Source organism: Carassius gibelio, chromosome B7 (genome assembly GCF_023724105.1).
Source record: "Carassius gibelio isolate Cgi1373 ecotype wild population from Czech Republic chromosome B7, carGib1.2-hapl.c, whole genome shotgun sequence".
Taxonomy (NCBI): domain Eukaryota; kingdom Metazoa; phylum Chordata; class Actinopteri; order Cypriniformes; family Cyprinidae; genus Carassius; species Carassius gibelio.
The window spans coordinates 422,682-441,614 of record NC_068402.1 but is presented as its reverse complement, the minus strand read 5'-3'; the positions used below and the strand labels follow the sequence as shown (position 1 = coordinate 441,614).

At 38.3% G+C, this 18,933-nt stretch overlaps 1 protein-coding gene across 4 annotated transcripts in view; it reads left to right on the top strand.

The window, feature by feature from the left end:
* The window catches only part of LOC127962245 (uncharacterized), a 211,841-nt gene that overhangs the window by 7,283 nt on the left and 185,625 nt on the right, over window positions 1-18,933 (top strand). The gene's annotated exons all lie outside the window — the stretch shown is intronic.

Below are 18,933 nucleotides of genomic sequence, written 5' to 3'. Positions count from 1 at the left end.
AAAGCCGCTTGCTGGCGGTGAGCCCGGGTGCGAGGGCCCGATCATCGCTGCTTGCAGCTTTAATATTATTATTATTCTTCTTCTTCTTCTTCTTCTTCTCCCGAATGAATCGCATTTTTGAGGGCTTTAACATGCTCAAAAAGTCATGAAACTTTGCACACTCGTCAAACCTGGTGAAAATTTTCGTCTGATATAGGATTCAGAAGAGGGTGTGGCAAAATGGCTCGACAGCGCCACCTATACCAAGAAAATCAACAGCCTTCCAGCTATGTTTCACGTACATGCACGAAAATTGGCACACATATGTAACACACCAATACCTACAAAAAAGACTCTTGGAGCGAAATTCTAAACCCAACAGGAAGTCGGTTATTTTTAATATTATGAGCATATTTTGTGTAATTTTGGTCATTTCCATGTGTTGTATTTTAACGAACTCCTCCTAGAGAGTTCTTCAAATCAACACCAAATTTGGTATGCCTAATCTAAAGGCCTTTGCGATGTTAAATTGCGAAGATCCTGACTTTTCGTTGAAGGGCGTGTCCGTGGCGGCCTGGCGAATTTCGATGATTCGCCATGAAAAATGAAGTTGCTATAACTCACACATACAATGACCAATCTGCCCCAAACTTCACATGTTTGATGAGACTCCGAACCTGAACAGATTGACATGCCCATATTCAGTTATAGTCATAGCGCCACCTATTGGCAACAGGAAGTGACATATTTTATGCTGCGACGAACTACTCTTAGAAATTTTATGACATCAATGTCTTTTTTGTGGTCAGTCTAATCTAAAGGCCTGTGCGATGTTCAGTTGTGAAGATCTTGAGTTTTCGTTAAAAGGCTTGTTCATGGCGCCGCGACGAAGTTCGATGTCTCGCCATGGGAATAAAAGATGTTATAACTCAGGCATAAAATGTCCGATCTTCCCCAAACTTCACATGTGTGATAAGAGTCCTGGCCTGAACAGATCTGCAGGCCAATATTCCACCGGGTGTGGCAGAATGGCTCTATAGCGCCACCTATACACTTTCAACGGAGTGCGCCTCGAGCTATGTTTCACGTACATGTACAAAAATTGGTACACACATGTAACACTCCAATACCTACAAAAAAGTCTCTTGGTACGAAATCCGGATCCCAACAGGAAGTCGGTTATTTTGAATTTTCCCTTCAAAATTGCTGTTGTTTTTGCCATTTTCAGGGGTTGTACTTTAACGAACTCCTCCTAGAGATTTATTCAGATCAACATCAAACTTGGTCAGTGTAATCTAAAGCCCTTTGCGATAATAAATTGCGAAGGACTTGAGGTTTCGTTAAAGGGCGGGTCCATGGCGGCCTGAAAAATTTCGATGTTTCGCCATGAAAAAGGAAGTTGCTGTAACTCAGACATACAATGTCCAATCTGCCCCAAACTTCACATGTTGGATAAGACTCTTGACCTGAACAGATCTACATGCCAATATTCAGTTATAGTCATAGCGCCACCTATTGGCAACAGGAAGTTACATATTTTACACTGTGACAAACTACTCCTAGAAATTTTATGACATCAATGTCTTTTTTGTGGTCAGTCTAATCTAAAGACCTGTGTGATGTTTAGTTGCGAATATCTTGAGTTTTTGTTAAAAGGTGTGTCCATGGCGCCATGATGAAGTTCGATGTCTCGCCATGGGAATAAAAGATGTTATAACTCAGGCATAAAATGTCCGATCTTGCCCAAATTTAACTTGTGTGATAAGGGTCCTGGCCTGAACAGATTTGAAAGCCAATATTCCATCGAGTGTGGCAAAATGGCTCAATAGCGCCACCTATACACTTTCAACGGAGTGCGTATACACTTTAAACGGAGTGCGCCTTGAGCTATGTTTCACGTACATGTACAAGAATCGGTACACACATGTAACACACCAATATCTACGAAAAAGTCTCTTGGTACGAAGTCTGAATCCCAACAGGAAGTCAGTTATTTGGAATTTTCTCTACAAAATTAGTGTTGTTTTGGCCATTTTCAGGGGTTGTACTTTAACGAACTCCTCCTAGATATTTATTCAGATCAACACTAAACTTGGTCAGTGTAATCTAAAGCCTTTTGCGATCTTAAATTGCGAAGATCTTGAGGTTTCGTTAAAGGGCGTGTCCATGGTGGCCTGACAAATTTCATTGTTTCGCCATGAAATAGGATGTTGTTGTAACTCAGGCATAAAGTGTCCAATCCTCCCCAAACCTCACATGTTCGATAAAAGTCCTGCCCTGAACACATCTGAAGGCCAATATTCCATTATGATGATAGCGTCACCTGCTGGCAACAGGAAGATTGGCACATATATGGAATAAACATTGATATATTCTACTTATATTTATGAGTTTAAATGCATATTTCTCACCGTTCACCTATTAACTAAAGCCACTCGCTGCCGGTGAGCCCGGGTGCGAGGGCCCGTTCATCGCTGCTTGCAGCTTTAATTAGGGCCCGAGCACCGATGGTGTGAGGACCCTCTTGGAATTGCTCCGTTTATTATTATTAGGGCCCGAGCCAATGGGCGCAGGGCCCTATTGTTCCCCTAAGGATTATTCTTATTATTTTTATTTTTTTTTTAACCTTCCGGGGGTTTTTGGGGGCCTTAACATACTCAAAAACTCTTGAAAATTGGCATACACATTGGAACCTGCGGCCATCAGGTCGCCGCAGAGACTGGAACCCGGGCGTGGCATAGGAGCTCTACAGCGCCCCCTGGAACACCGTCAGAAAATCCTGAACCATAGCTCACACATACTTGCATGTATTTATATGAAACTCAGTACACTTATAGATCTCATTGAGCCGAACAACTTTCACGCTCTATGTCATAGGCTCCGCCCAACAGGAAGTCAGCTATTCAGGGCTGTTTAAAAAAAGCATGCTCTGGAATTTGAAATACTCCTCTGAGGTTTTCCACCCGTTTGCCACAAAACTTGGTGAACATGATCTCAAGACATTGAGGATGAAAAATTGCGAGGGGATTTTTGATATCTCGAACGGTTCGCCCGTGGTGAGGCGTTGAAATTAGGGCACAAAATTTGAAACAGGAAGTGCCTAATAACATCCGCATACATTTCCTGAGTTTCATCAAACTTCATCGGTTTGTTCATTGTAATATGTTACTCGCATATATGTAACTATAAGGTGTCAAAGTTACAGCGCCACCAACTGGCAGCAGGAAGTGTGTCATTTTCAAAATTCTTTTAATTCAGCGTCTTATTTTTACTCGATTTGCTTCAAACTTCATCAGAATAATGACAAAATACAGCTGATGTAAATCTGTTGTGGGTATACTGATATCTAATATAGTGTTGCCATGGCAACGTGTCAAACTTGAATATTCTGTTATGGTGATTTTGAGGCAGACAACAAGCTCAGATTTACATTAAACTCAGAACACATATCCGTATTAATGATATCTAGACAATGGCATAAGCTTTTAAAAGGATGTGATGGAGGCACTCTATAGCGCCACCTTTTGTCAAAAGTGGGGGGGTTAGTTTTAGCTACAGACACCAAACTTGGTACATAAATTGTTCTTATCAAGACGGACAATTTTCTAATTCACAGTCATAAGCTACGACCAACAGGAAGTCAGCTATTTTGATTTGAATATGTATTTTTGGCAAATTCGGCTGTGAATTAATGCATACTCCTCACAGGGGAAGTGCACTATACACACCAAACTTTGTCTACATGTTGAAAAAACATTGAGGAACTTAAATTGCGAATGGATTTTGGATAGCTTGAACGGTTTTGCCGTGGTGATTTTTTGAAATAACAGTAAAAAGGGAAACATTAATTGTCTGGTATTTTTAAATTGCAGCTTCCAAACATTTCAAAACCATTTTTCATTTAGAGAACATGCGATTCTGAGGAAATATGCATAGTTTCACGACTTTACAACACTGTAAGATTAAAATAAAATTATAAAACTGTCAGACATCTGATCTCACTCTCTGGCATTGTCTCTGTGTGAGGGAAAGGGGGGGGGGGTGCTTGAGGACCTGCCTGACAGAGAGAGAGAGAGATAGGGAGAGAGAGAGAGAGTTAACATCTCTTTAATCACCAGAAAAAAAACTGTAATTGTGTGTTGTTGATTTTTTTCATCATTACAGCTTAAGAAATCTCTCTATCATTTTCTATCATTTTTAGGGACGAAAAAAACCTAGTACAATTTGTAGGGCTCAGACAAAATGATTTTATATAATTAGGTTAAGAATTATGTAAATTGCAAAATAAAAAAAGATTTTAAAAATACATACACGATGACTTGTATATATTTTTTTATTCTGATAATAATTTTAAACTTATTTGATACTGACCTATGACAGCCATTCTGTGACATGACATGACATGACCTGAATTTACACAATCTTGCTGATTTAACAGTAAAACAGTTCAGCTCACAGATAAAGACTAAGCTGTAATGCAGGCAAACATATTTTACAAATGCTTATAGATCAATAAAATTGTTAAAAATGCTTTTTCACAAAGTACATAATAATAAGGCACGTTGATATTCTGATGACATTTTTTTCCAAGTACATTTTACCAATTTCAAATCACATCAATCTTAATAAATACTATAGATCTGGTATTTCATGATTTATGAGTGATATATATAATTGTCCTCGATGGCTGGAAGTGAAATACTCATATTCAGGAGTGCTGAATTTTTAGGCATGTCTTCTTGTCATGCATTGGTCATTGAGCTCATTGTAGCGATGCTTCAGGTGTTGAAATAGATTTGTTATAGATTATACAGGTTCACTGTTTGCAGAGTGTATACAGTATGTGTATGTGGTGCAGACGCAGTAGCGAGAGCATGTTATTGTTACGCAAAAACACATTAAAATAATGTGCGAGCATGAATCTCTCCGCTTGCGTGCACATTTCCTTTACTTTGACAAAAAACGCTCTGATACATGCTGCTTTTGCTCGGAGAGCGTGCGCGCACTTAAAACTCGTTTCCTCTGCTCAAACTGTGTCCTGTGCACTCACAACTCTCTCTATGCTCATGCGCTAGATATTCATTCTTTTCACACCTTTCTACTTCTAACCTTTTCTGTTCACATCTTTTACCATGTGCAGTGTGAATGCTCTGATCCATTAACATGGGCTCTGAAAAAAATATGCATTACAGATAGAGCTTGTGAACCTGGCCTTGCATAGGCATATGCACAGTCTGTCCTGTTCTCCTGCTCCATTTAGGAACGCTTCATTCGGACTGGTTCAGATAGCAACACCAAACGTGCAGTGTGTAATACCTATCATGGCCACCACCAGATGGAGCTATAGGATTACTTTTAAATAATTGTTTTAGAAACGTCTATAAAGCATTTAAATCATTTATAAAAATCTTTCAAAGTAAAACAATATGTATTTTAAAAAGCTAATGAATTTTACTGGTAATATAGTTTTATATAATAATTTCAGAAATGTTTATAGATCAATAAAAGTATTTTTAAAAATGGTTATAGATCATGAAAAGTGCGAATAAGCTCTCTTTGGTTTACATTAGTTAATGCATTAACTAACATGAACTAACAATGAACAATCTATTTTTCAGATAATTTATTAATCTTTTTTATGTTAGTTATTCCTATCATTAAAAATATTATTATTTATGTTTTTTCACAGTACATAAACTATTTTTAAAATAAAAATGTAATAAAAAAAATATTATTAATAATGTATTAAAATATTTTAACTAAGCTTTAATTAACATTTATATAAACACTTATATTGAAAGAGACTGAAATTGAAGTAATTTTTACTTTTAAAAACCACTTGTAAGACACAGTTAACAAATGCAGTGAGCAGATGAAAGGACAGAACAACAAAGATATATAGTGCCCCCTATTGGCAACAGGAAGTGTCATATTTTACACTGCGACAAACTACTCCTAGAAATTTTTTGACATTAATGTCTTTTTCGTGGTCAGTCTATCTTGAGTTTTTGTTAAAGGTCGTGTCCATGGCGCCATGACAAAATTGATGTCTCGCCATAGGAAGAGAAGTTGTTGTAACTCAGGCATAAAATATTCGATCTTCCCCAAACTTCAAATGTTTGATAAGAGTCTTGGCCTGAACACATCTGAAGGAAAATATTCCATTATAATGATAGCGCCACCTGCTGGCAAAAAGAAGATTGGCACATATAAATGACTTTGACATATTCCACTTATATTTACGACTTTAAATGCATATTTCTCGCCGTTCGCTTTTTTTACTAAAGCCGCTTGCTGGCGGTGAGCCCGGGTGCGAGGGCCCGATCATCGCTGCTTGCAGCTTTAATTATTATTATTATTCTTCTTCTCTAAGATGAATCGCATTTTTGAGGGCCTAAACAAGCTCGAAAAGTCATGAAACTTTGCACACACCTCAGAACTGGCGAAAATTTACGTCTGATATGGGTTTCAGAAGTGGGTGTGGCAAAATGGCTCAACAGCGCCACCTATACACGTTCAACGGTGTGCGCCTCGAGCTACGTTTCATGTACATGTATGAAAATCGGTATACACATGTAACTCTCCAATACCTACAAAAAAGTCTCTTGGAGCAAAATCCGAAACCAGACAGGAAGTCGGTTATTTCTAATATTATGAGCAAATTTTGTGTCATTTTTGTCATTTCCATGCGTTGTATTTTAACGAACTCCTCCTAGAGATTAATTCAGATCAACACCAAATTTGGTATGCCTAATCTAAAGGCCTTTGCGATGTTAAATTGCGAAGCTTTTGAGTTTTCGTTGAAGGGCCTGTGTGTGGCGGCCTGGCGAATTTCGATGATTCGCCATGAAACAGGAAGTTGCTATAACTCAGACATACAATGACCAATCTGCCCCAAACTTCACATGTTTGATGAGACTCCTGTCCTGAACAGTTTGACACGACCATATTCAGTTACAGTCATAGCGCCACCTATTGGCAACAGGAAGTGACATATTTTACGCTGCAACAAACTACTCCTAGAAATTTTTGACATCAATGTCTTTTTTGTCGTTAGTCTAATCTAAAGGCCTGTAAGATGTTAAATTGAGAAGATCTTGAGTTTTCGTTAAAGGGCGTGTCCATGGCGCCATGTCAAAGTTCGATGTCTCGCCATGGGAGTAGAAGTTGTTGTAACTCAGTCATAAAATATAAGATCTTGCCCAAACTTCAAATGTTTGATAAGAGTCCTGACCTGAACACATCTGGAGGCTAATATTCCATTGGGTGTGGCAAAATGGCTCGATAGCGCCACCTATACATTTTCAATGGAGTGCGCCTCGAGCTACATGTCATGTACATGTACGAAAATCGGTTAACATATGTAACACACCAATAGCTACAAAAAAGTCTCCTGGTACGAAATCCGAATCCCAACAGGAAGTCGGTTATTTTTTATTTTCCCTGCAAAATTGGTGTTGTTTTTGTCATTTTCAGGGGTTGTATTTTAATGAACTCCTCCTAGAGATTTATTCAGATCAACACCAAACTTGGTCAGTGTAATCTAAAGCCCTTTGCGATGTTAAATTGCGAAGGAATTGAGGTTTCGTTAAAGGGCGTGTCCATGGCGGCCTGACAAATTTCGATGATTCGCCATGAAAAATGATGGTGCTATAACTCACACATACAATGTCCAATCTGCCCCAAACTTCACATTTTTGATAAGACTCTTCACCTGAACAGATCTACATGCCAATATTCAGTTATAGTCATAGCGCCACCTATTGGCAACTGGAAGTGACATATTTTACACTGAGACAAACTACTCCCAGAAATTTTATGACATCAATGTCTTTTTTGTGGTCAGTCTAATCTAAAGGCCTGTGTGATGTTTAGTTGTGAAGATCTTGAGTTTTTGTTAAAAGGCGTGTCCATGTCGCCATGACGAAGTTCGATGTCTCGCCATGGGAATAAAAGATGTTATAACTCAGGCATAAAATGTCCGATCTTGCCCAAACTTCACATGTGTGATAAGAGTCCTGGCTTGAACACATCGGAAGGCCAATATTCCATTATAACGATAGCGCCACCTGCTGGCAACAGGAAGATTGGCACACATATGGAATAAACTTTGATATATTGCACTTATATTTATGAGTTTAAATGCATATTTCTCAACGTTCACCTTTTTACTAAAGCCACACGATGGCAGTGAGCCCGGGTGCGAGGGCCCGTTCATCGCTGCTTGCAGCTTTAATTATTATTATTAGGGCTCAAGCCCAAAGGGCGAGAGGCCTATTGTTTTCCTTAGGATTATTTTTTATTATTATTATTATTATTTTTTTTTTTTTTTTCCAACGTCTCGGGGGCTTTTGGGGCCCTTAACGTGCTTAAAAAGTCTTGAAAATTGGCACACAGATTGGAACCTGCGGCCATTAGGGCCGGGCAGAGACTGATACACGGGCGTGGCACAGGGGCTCTACAGCGCCCCCTGGAATATGGAGGGCCATATATCATACACTCTTGCTCGTAGACGTATGAAACTCGGTACACATATAAATCTCATCAATCCAAACAACTTTTGTATTGCATATCATAGGCTCCGCCCAACAGGAAGTTGGCTATTTCGGGTTTAGTATTCAAATTTTTCGTCAAAGTTGTGGGTGCTTTTGGGGTCCTTAACATACTCAAAAACTCTTGAAAATTTGCGCACACTTTGGAATCTGTGGCCTTTAGGAGCCTGCAGAGGCTGGGACCCGGGCGTGGCACAGGGGCTCTACGGCGCCCCCTGGAACACAGTCAGAAATGTTGATGTATAGCTCACACATACTTGCACATATTCATAAGAAACTCAGTACACATATAGATCTCATTGTGCCGAAAAACTTGCGTATTGCATGTCATAGGCTCCACCCAACAGGAAGTCAGCTATTTAGAGTTATGTAAAAAGCGCATGCTCTGGAATTTGAAATACTTGTCATAGGTTTTTTTCTCGATTGCCGCCAAACTCGGTCAACATGATCTCAAGACACTGGGGATGAAAAATTGCCAGGGGATTTTTGATATCTCGAACGGTTTGCTCGTGGCGAGGCGTTGAAATTATGGCGAGAAATGAGAAACAGGAAGTGTCTAATATCGTCCACATACATTTCCTGATTTTAATCAAACTTCATCAGATTATTCGTTGTATGATGTCGATCGCATATATGTGACTATTAGGAGTCAAAGTTATAGCGCCACCAACTGGCAGCAGGAAGTGTGTCATTTTCAAAATGATTTGAATTCAGCATCTTATTATTACTCGATTTGCTTCAAACTTCATCAGAATAATGTTAAAACACAGCCGATATAAATCTGCAAGGGGGATATTGATATCTAAAAAATTGTTGGCGTGGCAACATGTCAAACTGGAATACTTCTCAGGTGATTTTGAGGCAAATAACATACTTAGAATTTCACAAAACTCTGAACACACATCAGTATTTCTGATAGGAACTTAAATTGTGAATGGATTTTGGATAGCTTGAATGGTTTTACCGTGGTGATTTTTTTAAATGACCTTACAAAGGGAATCATTATTGTATTTTTAAGTTGCAGCTTCCAAAGACGTCAAATAATTTTTTCATACAGATGAAAAAGTCATTCTGAGGAAATATGCATAGTTTCACGACTTTACAACACTGTATGGATAACAGAAAATTAAAAAACTGTCAAACATCTCATCTCACTCTGTCCATCTGTTTGAGTATATGTGCTTCAGACTTCCATTGTCTGAGAGAAATAGCGCCCCTACAGGTTCAATTCCCGGACTTTTACTTTCACTTTTAAATCCGTTAAAAATACAAATAAATACTTAGATTTAATTCACACTGACAAGCTAAACCAACATATCTGATTATTACCGGTTCAGGGCTCATGGATAAATTATTTCTGGCCAGAGATACGTGAGAAATAGGAGCGATGAATCACCGCTGTGATCACAAGCGTCTGGAGTAAAGAGCTCAGAGAAAACGAATTTATTCCTGTTTTAAAGCTTTTAAAAATAAATTATTACAGCGATATCACACTATCAACCAATTAGAACACACCAAGAGCTAAATTAAGATGTTTTTGAACTGTTTGTGTGAAAATGAAATATTTGTGGCTGCCTATCTGAAATCACGCCTCCGATCAGCGCGTACAGTGTCCAGCTCAAAATAAACGAATTTATTCTTGTTTAAGAGCTTTTTTAAATAAAACATTACCACAAATGCACACAATAAACCCACTTTAACACAACAAGAGGTAAATGCAGGTGTTTGTGACCTGTTTAAGTGTGCAAGACTATTTGAAAGCGCGACTGGCAGAATAACATATCTCTCGAGCTGCAGGATTCTGGCTTTCGTCGTACGAACGAACACATCACGGACAAGATTATTTCAAAATACATAATAGCTTGGCGACTATAAACGAAAACAGCCACGTGAACATAAACTGGATCTACTGGATTTGAATATTAAAGTGACCACATTTACCACTTGCTTCTGTCTTCAATTTTAATCTATATAAAAAAGGAAACTCATTCGACTTGGCTGCTTTTTTAATGTGTGCGTATTTATTTATTTACCTTTTTATACATTTTGTATAATTTCATAGTTTGTGTATTACAATTATAAAAACAAAAATAAATTTAGCCACTCACATAGAAAAAGCTTAGGCCTTAACCTTTTTCTGACAGTTTTAGGGATTTTTAAAAATCCTAAAAAAACCTTATTTGTGCTGCAAATAATAATTTCAAACTCATTTGATACTGACCTATGACATCCTGTGACATTATATTTATTTTAACTTACATAATCTCATGGATGTAACAGTAAATCTGTTCAGCTCACAGATCAATACTAAGCTGTAATGCAAGCAGAACTTTCACAAATGCTTATGAGTCATTTAAGGATTTGATAACACTGTAAAATAATGTCTAATTTGTTAACATTAGCAAATGCATTGATAACACTTTATAATAACTGCACTCATTAGTAAATAGTCAGTTCATGCTTTATAAAGCCTTGTCCCAATATCAATAGTCAGTAGTAAGCAGTTTATAAATACAGCTATAAATAGCTTGTCCTTGGTTTATAAGCACATTTATTAAAAAGGAGAGTAAGTTATCTTCCTATGAAAAATAAAAGATAAAAATAAACAAACAACAACACAGATTGATACAGAACTCAGAAATTTTATTGTGGATTTATGATAAACTCAGCCTGTAAATGAATTCATACTCCTCCTCATACTACTCCATACTCCTTTTTCAACATTATGCCAAAATACTGAGATGTTAAATTGTGAATGGGTTTAGGATAGCTTAAATGGTGTTGCCACTGAGATTTATTAAAGTAACATAAAAAAATACAATAGTTATTTTACTATATCTTTACAATTTTTCATTCTAACTCTTCATAATTTTTTATATAAGTAGAAGTCCTCATTTGAAGGAAGCACAGTAAGTTTCATAGCTTTATCATTTTCAAGAGCCAGCATAAAATTTAAACTATCATAACTTATAAATCAAGCTTGCAATTCTTAGTACCTATAATGGCCACCTGAGGGAGCTATAGGATTACTTTTAAATAATTATTGGAGAAACGAGTATGATTTAAATAATTTATAGAAATCTTTCAAATAAAATAATATGTATTTTATGTATTTTACTGATAAAATGACCCTCACTTAATTAGAATAACAAGCTGAAGTATTGTGAACTGTATATTAAGAATAATTCTTTATAGGCTTTATGGACAGATTCGTTTTGAGTGACTCTTGAAGGTTCAGCCCCACATCCTCTTTTACCACTGTTTAAAGAATTAATCTTACAGAACAGGTGTGAATGAATTTTGGATAGCTTGAAGGGTTTTGTCGTGGTGATTTTTTTTAAATAATAGTAAAAAAGGAACCAGTAAATGTATTTTTATTTTTTTAAAGTGCAGCTTCTAAACACTTAAAAAAAAATGTACACATAAAAGACAAGTCATTCTGAGGCATATTTCCTCAGAATGACTGGTCTCATGACAATAGTTTCATGACTATACAACACTATATGGATGATAGAAAATTAAAAAACTATCATACATCTGATGTCACTCTGTACCTCTGTCACTGTGTGTGTGTGTGTGTGTGTGTGTTAAGTGAATTAGGTGTGAAACTATCAGGGAGCATTTAGTCTCCAGCGCCAACATTTTACAGAACTGCCACTTTCCTGGAGTCTCCAGAATTACTCGGTGTCAGGCTCTGAGAGATCTAAGATTCCAAAAAATTATTTAATTAGAATACCATGAAGTATTGTGAAATACTATATATAAAGACTTTATATATAGGCTTTATGAACAGATTAGAGTGACTCGTGAAGGACCAGCACCACCTCCTCTTGTTCGATGGTTTGAGGAGTATATCTTCCAGAATCCGGGATTAAGATTTAGGAGCTCATTTTTATTCCACCTCCTTTCCTGAAAGTCTGTCTTGCAGAATTGACTAAAAATTAATCTTCACATTATTTCCTAATTATTTTGCAATTCTTTTTGTCAGTTCTTCTTGACCTGTTTTTCTCTTCCAGCTTTCCTGGACTATTGTATAGCACTCATAAATGATTAAATAAAAAAATAATGGTAGTTATTAAGATTGATATGGTTAGGAATTGGTAAAATGTGCTTGGAAAAAAATCACAATAAAACAATGTTTTAATGTTTAAGTTTGGAATATTAACTGACGTGAATGAATGCTATATAAATATTGTTCATGTTAACATAATGTTTATGAATGGAATCTTATTGTAAAGTGTTACTAAAGTTATATATATATATTGTTCTGTGAATGTGATTTTAAAGTCTAGATGATTCGGATTAACCCTTTAACTGCCATATCCTTTAAAACCTCACTGCCAGAGGGATATTGTGAATGCATGTGCCCGCTGGGCACAGTTTACCTGATGCCACCGGGGTGGCGATGGCATTGGTGGCTTGAGCCCGACATCGCTGCTTGCAGCTATATTTATTCTTCTTCTCCAAAATGAATCGCATTTTTGAGGGCCTAAACATGCTCGAAAAGTCATGAAACTTTGCACACACCTCAGAACTGGCGAAAATTTACGTCTGATATGGGTTTCAGAAGTGGGTGTGGCAAAATGGCTCAACAGCGCCACCTATACACGTTCAACGGTGTGCGCCTCGAGCTACGTTTCATGTACATGTATGAAAATCGGTATACACATGTAACTCTCCAATACCTACAAAAAAGTATCTTGGAGCAAAATCCGAAACCCAACAGGAAGTCGGTTATTACTAATATTATGAGCAAATTTTGTGTCATTTTTGTCATTTCCATGCGTTGTATTTTAACGAACTCCTCCTAGAGATTCATTCAGATCAACACCAAATTTGGTATGCCTAATCTGAAGGCCTTTGCGATGTTAAATTGCGAAGCTTTTGAGTTTTCGTTAATGGGCGTGTCCGTGGCGGCCTGGCGAATTTCGATGATTCGCCATGAAACAGGAAGTTGCTATAATTCAGACCTACAATGACCAATCTGCCCCAAACTTCACATGTTTGATGAGACTCCTGACCTGAACAGATTGACATGCCCATATTCAGTTATAGTCATAGCGCCACCTATTGGCAACAGGAAGTGACATATTTTACACTGCGATGAACTACTCCTAGAAATTTTATGACATCAATGTATTTTTGTGGTCAGTCTAATCTAAAGGCCTGTGCGATGTTAAGTTGTGAAGATCTTGAGTTTTCGTTAAAAGGCGTGTCCATGGCGCCGTCACGAAGTTCGATGTCTCGCCATGGGAATAAAATATGTTATAACTCAGGCATAAAATGTCCGATCTTCCCCAAACTGCACATGTGTGATAAGAGTCCTGGCCTGAACACATCTGAAGGCCAAAATTCCATCAGGTGTGGCAAAATGGCTCGATAGCGCCACCTATACACTTTCAACAGAGTGCGCCTCGAGCTATGTTTCACGTACATGTACAAAAATCGGTATACACATGTAACACAGCAATACCTACAAAAAAGTCTCTTGGTACGAAATCCGAATCCAAACAGGAAGTCGGTTATTTAGAATTTTCTCTGCAAAATTGGCGGTTTTTTTGCCATTTTCAGGGGTTGTACTTTAACGAACTCCTCCTAGAGATTTATTCAGATCAACACCAAACCTGGTCAGTGTAATCTTAAACCCTTTGCGATGTTAAATTGCGAAGATCTTTAGATTTCGTTAAAGGGTGTGTCCATGGCGGCCTGACAAATTTCGATGTTTCGCCATGAAAAAGGAAGTTGCTGTAACTCAGACATACAATGTCCAATCTGCCCCAAACTTCACATGTTAGATAAAACTTCTGCCCTTAACAGATCTCCATGCCCACATTCAGTTATAGTCATAGCGCCACCTATTGGCAACAGGAAGTGACATGTTTTACGCTGCGACAAACTACTCATATAATTTTTTTGAGATTAACATATATTTTGTGGTCAGTCTAATCTAAAGGCCTGTGCAATGTTAACTTTTGGAGATGTTGAGTTTTTGTTAAAGGGCGTTTCCATGGCGCCATGACAAAATTTGATGTCTTGCCACAGCAAGAGAAGTTGTTGTAACTCAAGCATAAAATGTTCAATCTTCCCCAAACTTCACATGTTTGATAAGAGTCCTGGCCTGAACACATCTGAAGGCCAATATTCCATTATAATGATAGCGCCACCTGCTGGCAACGGTAAGATTGGCACATATATGGGATATACTTTGATATATTCCACTTATATTTAGGACATTAAATGCATATTTCTCAACGTTCACCTTTTTACTAAAGCCACACGATGGCGGTGAGCCCGGGTGCGAGGGCCCGTTCATCGCTGCTTGCAGCTTTAATTATTATTATTATTATTATTATTATTATTATTATTATTATTCTTCTCCAAAATGAATCGCATTTTTGAGGGCCTAAACATGCTCGAAAAGTCATGAAACTTTGCACACACCTCAGAACTGGCGAAAATTTACGTCTGATATGGGTTTCAGAAGTGGGTGTGGCAAAATGGCTCAACAGCGCCACCTATACACGTTCAACGGTGTGCGCCTCGAGCTACGTTTCATGTACATGTATGAAAATCGGTATACACATGTAACTCTCCAATACCTACAAAAAAGTCTCTTGGAGCAAAATCCGAAACCCAACAGGAAGTCGGTTATTACTAATATTATGAGCAAATTTTGTGTCATTTTTGTCATTTCCATGCGTTGTATTTTAACGAACTCCTCCTAGAGATTCATTCAGATCAACACCAAATTTGGTATGCCTAATCTGAAGGCCTTTGCGATGTTAAATTGCGAAGCTTTTGAGTTTTCGTTAATGGGTGTGTCCGTGGCGGCCTGGCGAATTTCGATGATTCGCCATGAAACAGGAAGTTGCTATAACTCAGACATACAATGACCAATCTGCCCCAAACTTCACATGTTTGATGAGTCTCCTAACATGAACAGATTGACATGCCCATAATCAGTTATAGTCATAGCGCCACCTATTGGCAACAGGAAGTGACATATTTTACACTGCGATGAACTACTCCTAGAAATTTTATGACATCAATTTTTTTTTTTGTGGTCAGTCTAATCTAAAGGCCTGTGCGATGTTAAATTGTGAAGATCTTGAGTTTTCGTTAAAAGGCGTGTCCATGGCGCCGTCACGAAGTTCGATGTCTCGCCATGGGAATAAAAGATGTTATAACTCAGGCATAAAATGTCTGATCTTCCCCAAACTTCACATGTGTGATAAGAGTCCTGGCCTGAACACATCTGAAGGCCAAAATTCCATCAGGTGTGGCAAAATGGCTCGATAGCGCCACCTATACACTTTCAACAGAGTGCGCCTCGAGCTATGTTTCACGTACATGTACAAAAATCGGTAAACACATGTAACACACCAATACCTACAAAAAAGTCTCTTGGTACGAAATCCGAATCCCAACAGGAAGTCGGTTATTTAGAATTTTCTCTGCAAAATTGGCGTTGTTTTTGCAATTTTCAGGGGTTGTACTTTAACGAACTCCTCCTAGAGATTTATTCAGATCAACACCAAACCTGGTCAGTGTAATCTTAAGCCCTTTGCGATGTTAAATTGCGAAGATCTTTAGATTTCGTTAAAGGGCGTGTCCATGGTGGCCTGACAAATTTCGATGTTTCGCCATGAAAAAGGAAGTTGCTTTAACTCAGACATACAATGTCCAATCTGCCCCAAACTTCACATGTTAGATAAAACGTCTGCCCTTAACAGATCTACATGCCCACATTCAGTTATAGTCATAGCGCCACCTATTGGCAACAGGAAGTGACATGTTTTACGCTGCGAAAAACTACTCCTATAATTTTTTTGAGATTAACATATATTTTGTGGTCAGTCTAATCTAAAGGCCTGTGCAATGTTAACTTTTGGAGATCTTGAGTTTTTGTTAAAGGGCGTTTCCATGGCGCCATGACAAAATTTGATGTCTTGCCACAGCAAGAGAAGTTGTTGTAACTCAAGCATAAAATGTTCAATCTTCCCCAAACTTCAAATGTTTGATAAGAGTCCTGGCCTGAACACATCTGAAGGCCAATATTCCATTATAATGATAGCGCCACCTGCTGGCAACGGTAAGATTGGCACATATGTGGGATATACTTTGATATATTCCACTTATATTAAGGACATTAAATGCATATTTCTCAACGTTCACCTTTTTACTAAAGCAACACGATGGCGGTGAGCCCGGGTGCGAGGGCCCGTTCATCGCTGCTTGCAGCTTTAATTATTATTCCGATTCTTCTTCTCCCGAATGAATCGCATTTTTGAGGGCTTAAACATGCTCAAAAAGTCATGAAACTTTGCACACGCGTCAAAGCTGGTGAAAATTTTAGTCTGATATAGGATTCAGAAGAGGGTGTGGCAAAATGGCTCGACAGCGCCACCTATACTAAGAAAATCAACAGCCTTCGAGCTATGTTTCACGTACATGCACGAAAATTTGCACACATATGTAACACACCAAAACCTAGAAAAAAGACTCTTGGAGCAAAATTCTAAACCCAACAGGAAGTCGGTTATTTTTAGTATTATGAGCAAATTTTGTGTAATTTTGGTCATTTCCATGTGTTGTATTTTAACGAACTCCTCCTAGAGATTTCTTCAAATCAACACCAAATTTGGAATGCCTAATGTAAAGGCCTTTGCGATGTTAAATTGCGAAGATCTTGAGTTTTCGTTGAAGGGTGTGTCCGTGGCGGCCTGGCAATTTCGATGATTCGCCATGAAAAATGAAGTTGCTATAACTCAGACATACAATGTCCAATCTGCCCCAAACTTCACATGTTTGATGAGACTCCGAACCTGAACAGATTGACATGCACATATTCAGTTATAGTCATAGCGCCACCTATTGGCAACAGGAAGTGACATATTTTACGCTGTGACAAACTACTCCTAGAAATTTTTGGACATCAATGTCTTTTTTGTGGTCAGTCTAATCTAAAGGCCTGTGCGATGTTCAGTTTTGAAGATCTTGAGTTTTCATTAAAAGGCGTGTCCACGGCACCATGGCGAAGTTCAATGTCTCGCCATGGGAATAAAATATGTTATAACTCAGGCATAAAATGTCCAATCTTCCCCAAACTTCACATGTGTGATAAGAGTCCTGACCTGAACAGATCTGCAGGCCAATATTCCACTGGGTGTGGCAGAATGGCTCGATAGCGCCACCTACACCTTTTCAACAGAGTGTGCCTCGAGCTATGTTTCACGTACATGTACAAAAATTGGTACACACGTAACTCACCAATATCTACAAAAAAGTATCTTGGTACGAAATCCGAATCCAAACAGGAAGTCGGTTATTTTGAATTTTCCCTGCAAAATTGGTGTTGTTTTTGCCATTTTCAGGGCTTGTACTTTAACGAACTCCTCCTAGAGATTTATTCAGATCAACACCAAACTTGGTCAGTGTAATCTAAAGCCATTTGCGATGTTAAATTGCGAAGGACTTGAGGTTTCGTTAAAGGGCGTGTCCATGGCGGCCTGACAAATTTCGATGTTTCTCCATGAAAAAGGAAGTTGCTGTAACTCAGACATACAATGTCCAATCTGCCCCAAACTTCACATGTTGGATGAGACTCTTGAACTGAACAGATCTACATGCCCATTTTCAGTTATAGTCATAGCGCCACCTATTGGCAACAGGAAGTGACATATTTTACACTGTGACAGACTATTTCTAGAAATTTTATGACATCAATGTCTTTTTTGTGGTCAGTCTAATCTAAAGACCTGTGTGATGTTTAGTTGTGAAGATCTTGAGTTTTTGTTAAAAGGCGTGTCCATGGCGCCGTTACAAAGTTTGATGTCTTGTCATGGGAATAAAAGATGTTATAACTCAGGCATAAAATGTCCGATCTTGCCCAAACTTCACATGTGTGATAAGGGTCCTGGCCTGAACAGATCTGAAGGCCAAAATTCCATTGGGTGTGGCAAAATGGCTCGATAGCGCCACCTATAAACTTTCAATGGAGTGCATATGAACATTCAATGGAGTGCGCCTCGAGCTATTTTTCACGTACATGTACAAAAATCGGTACACACATGTAACACACCAATACCTACAAAAAAGTCTCTTGGTACGAAACCCGAATCCCAACAGGAAGTCGGTTATTTAGAATTTTCTCTGCAAAATTGGTGTTGTTTTTGCAATTTTCAGGGGTTGTACTTTAATGAACTCCTCCTAGAGATTTATTCAGATCAACACCATACTTGGTCAGTGTAATCTAAAGGCCTTTGCGATGTTAAATTGTGAAGATCTTGAGGTTTCGTTAAAGGGCGTGTCCGTGGCGGCCTGACAAATTTCGATGTTTCGCCATGAAAAAGGAACTTGCTGTAACTCAGACATACAATGTCCAATCTGCCCCAAACTTCAC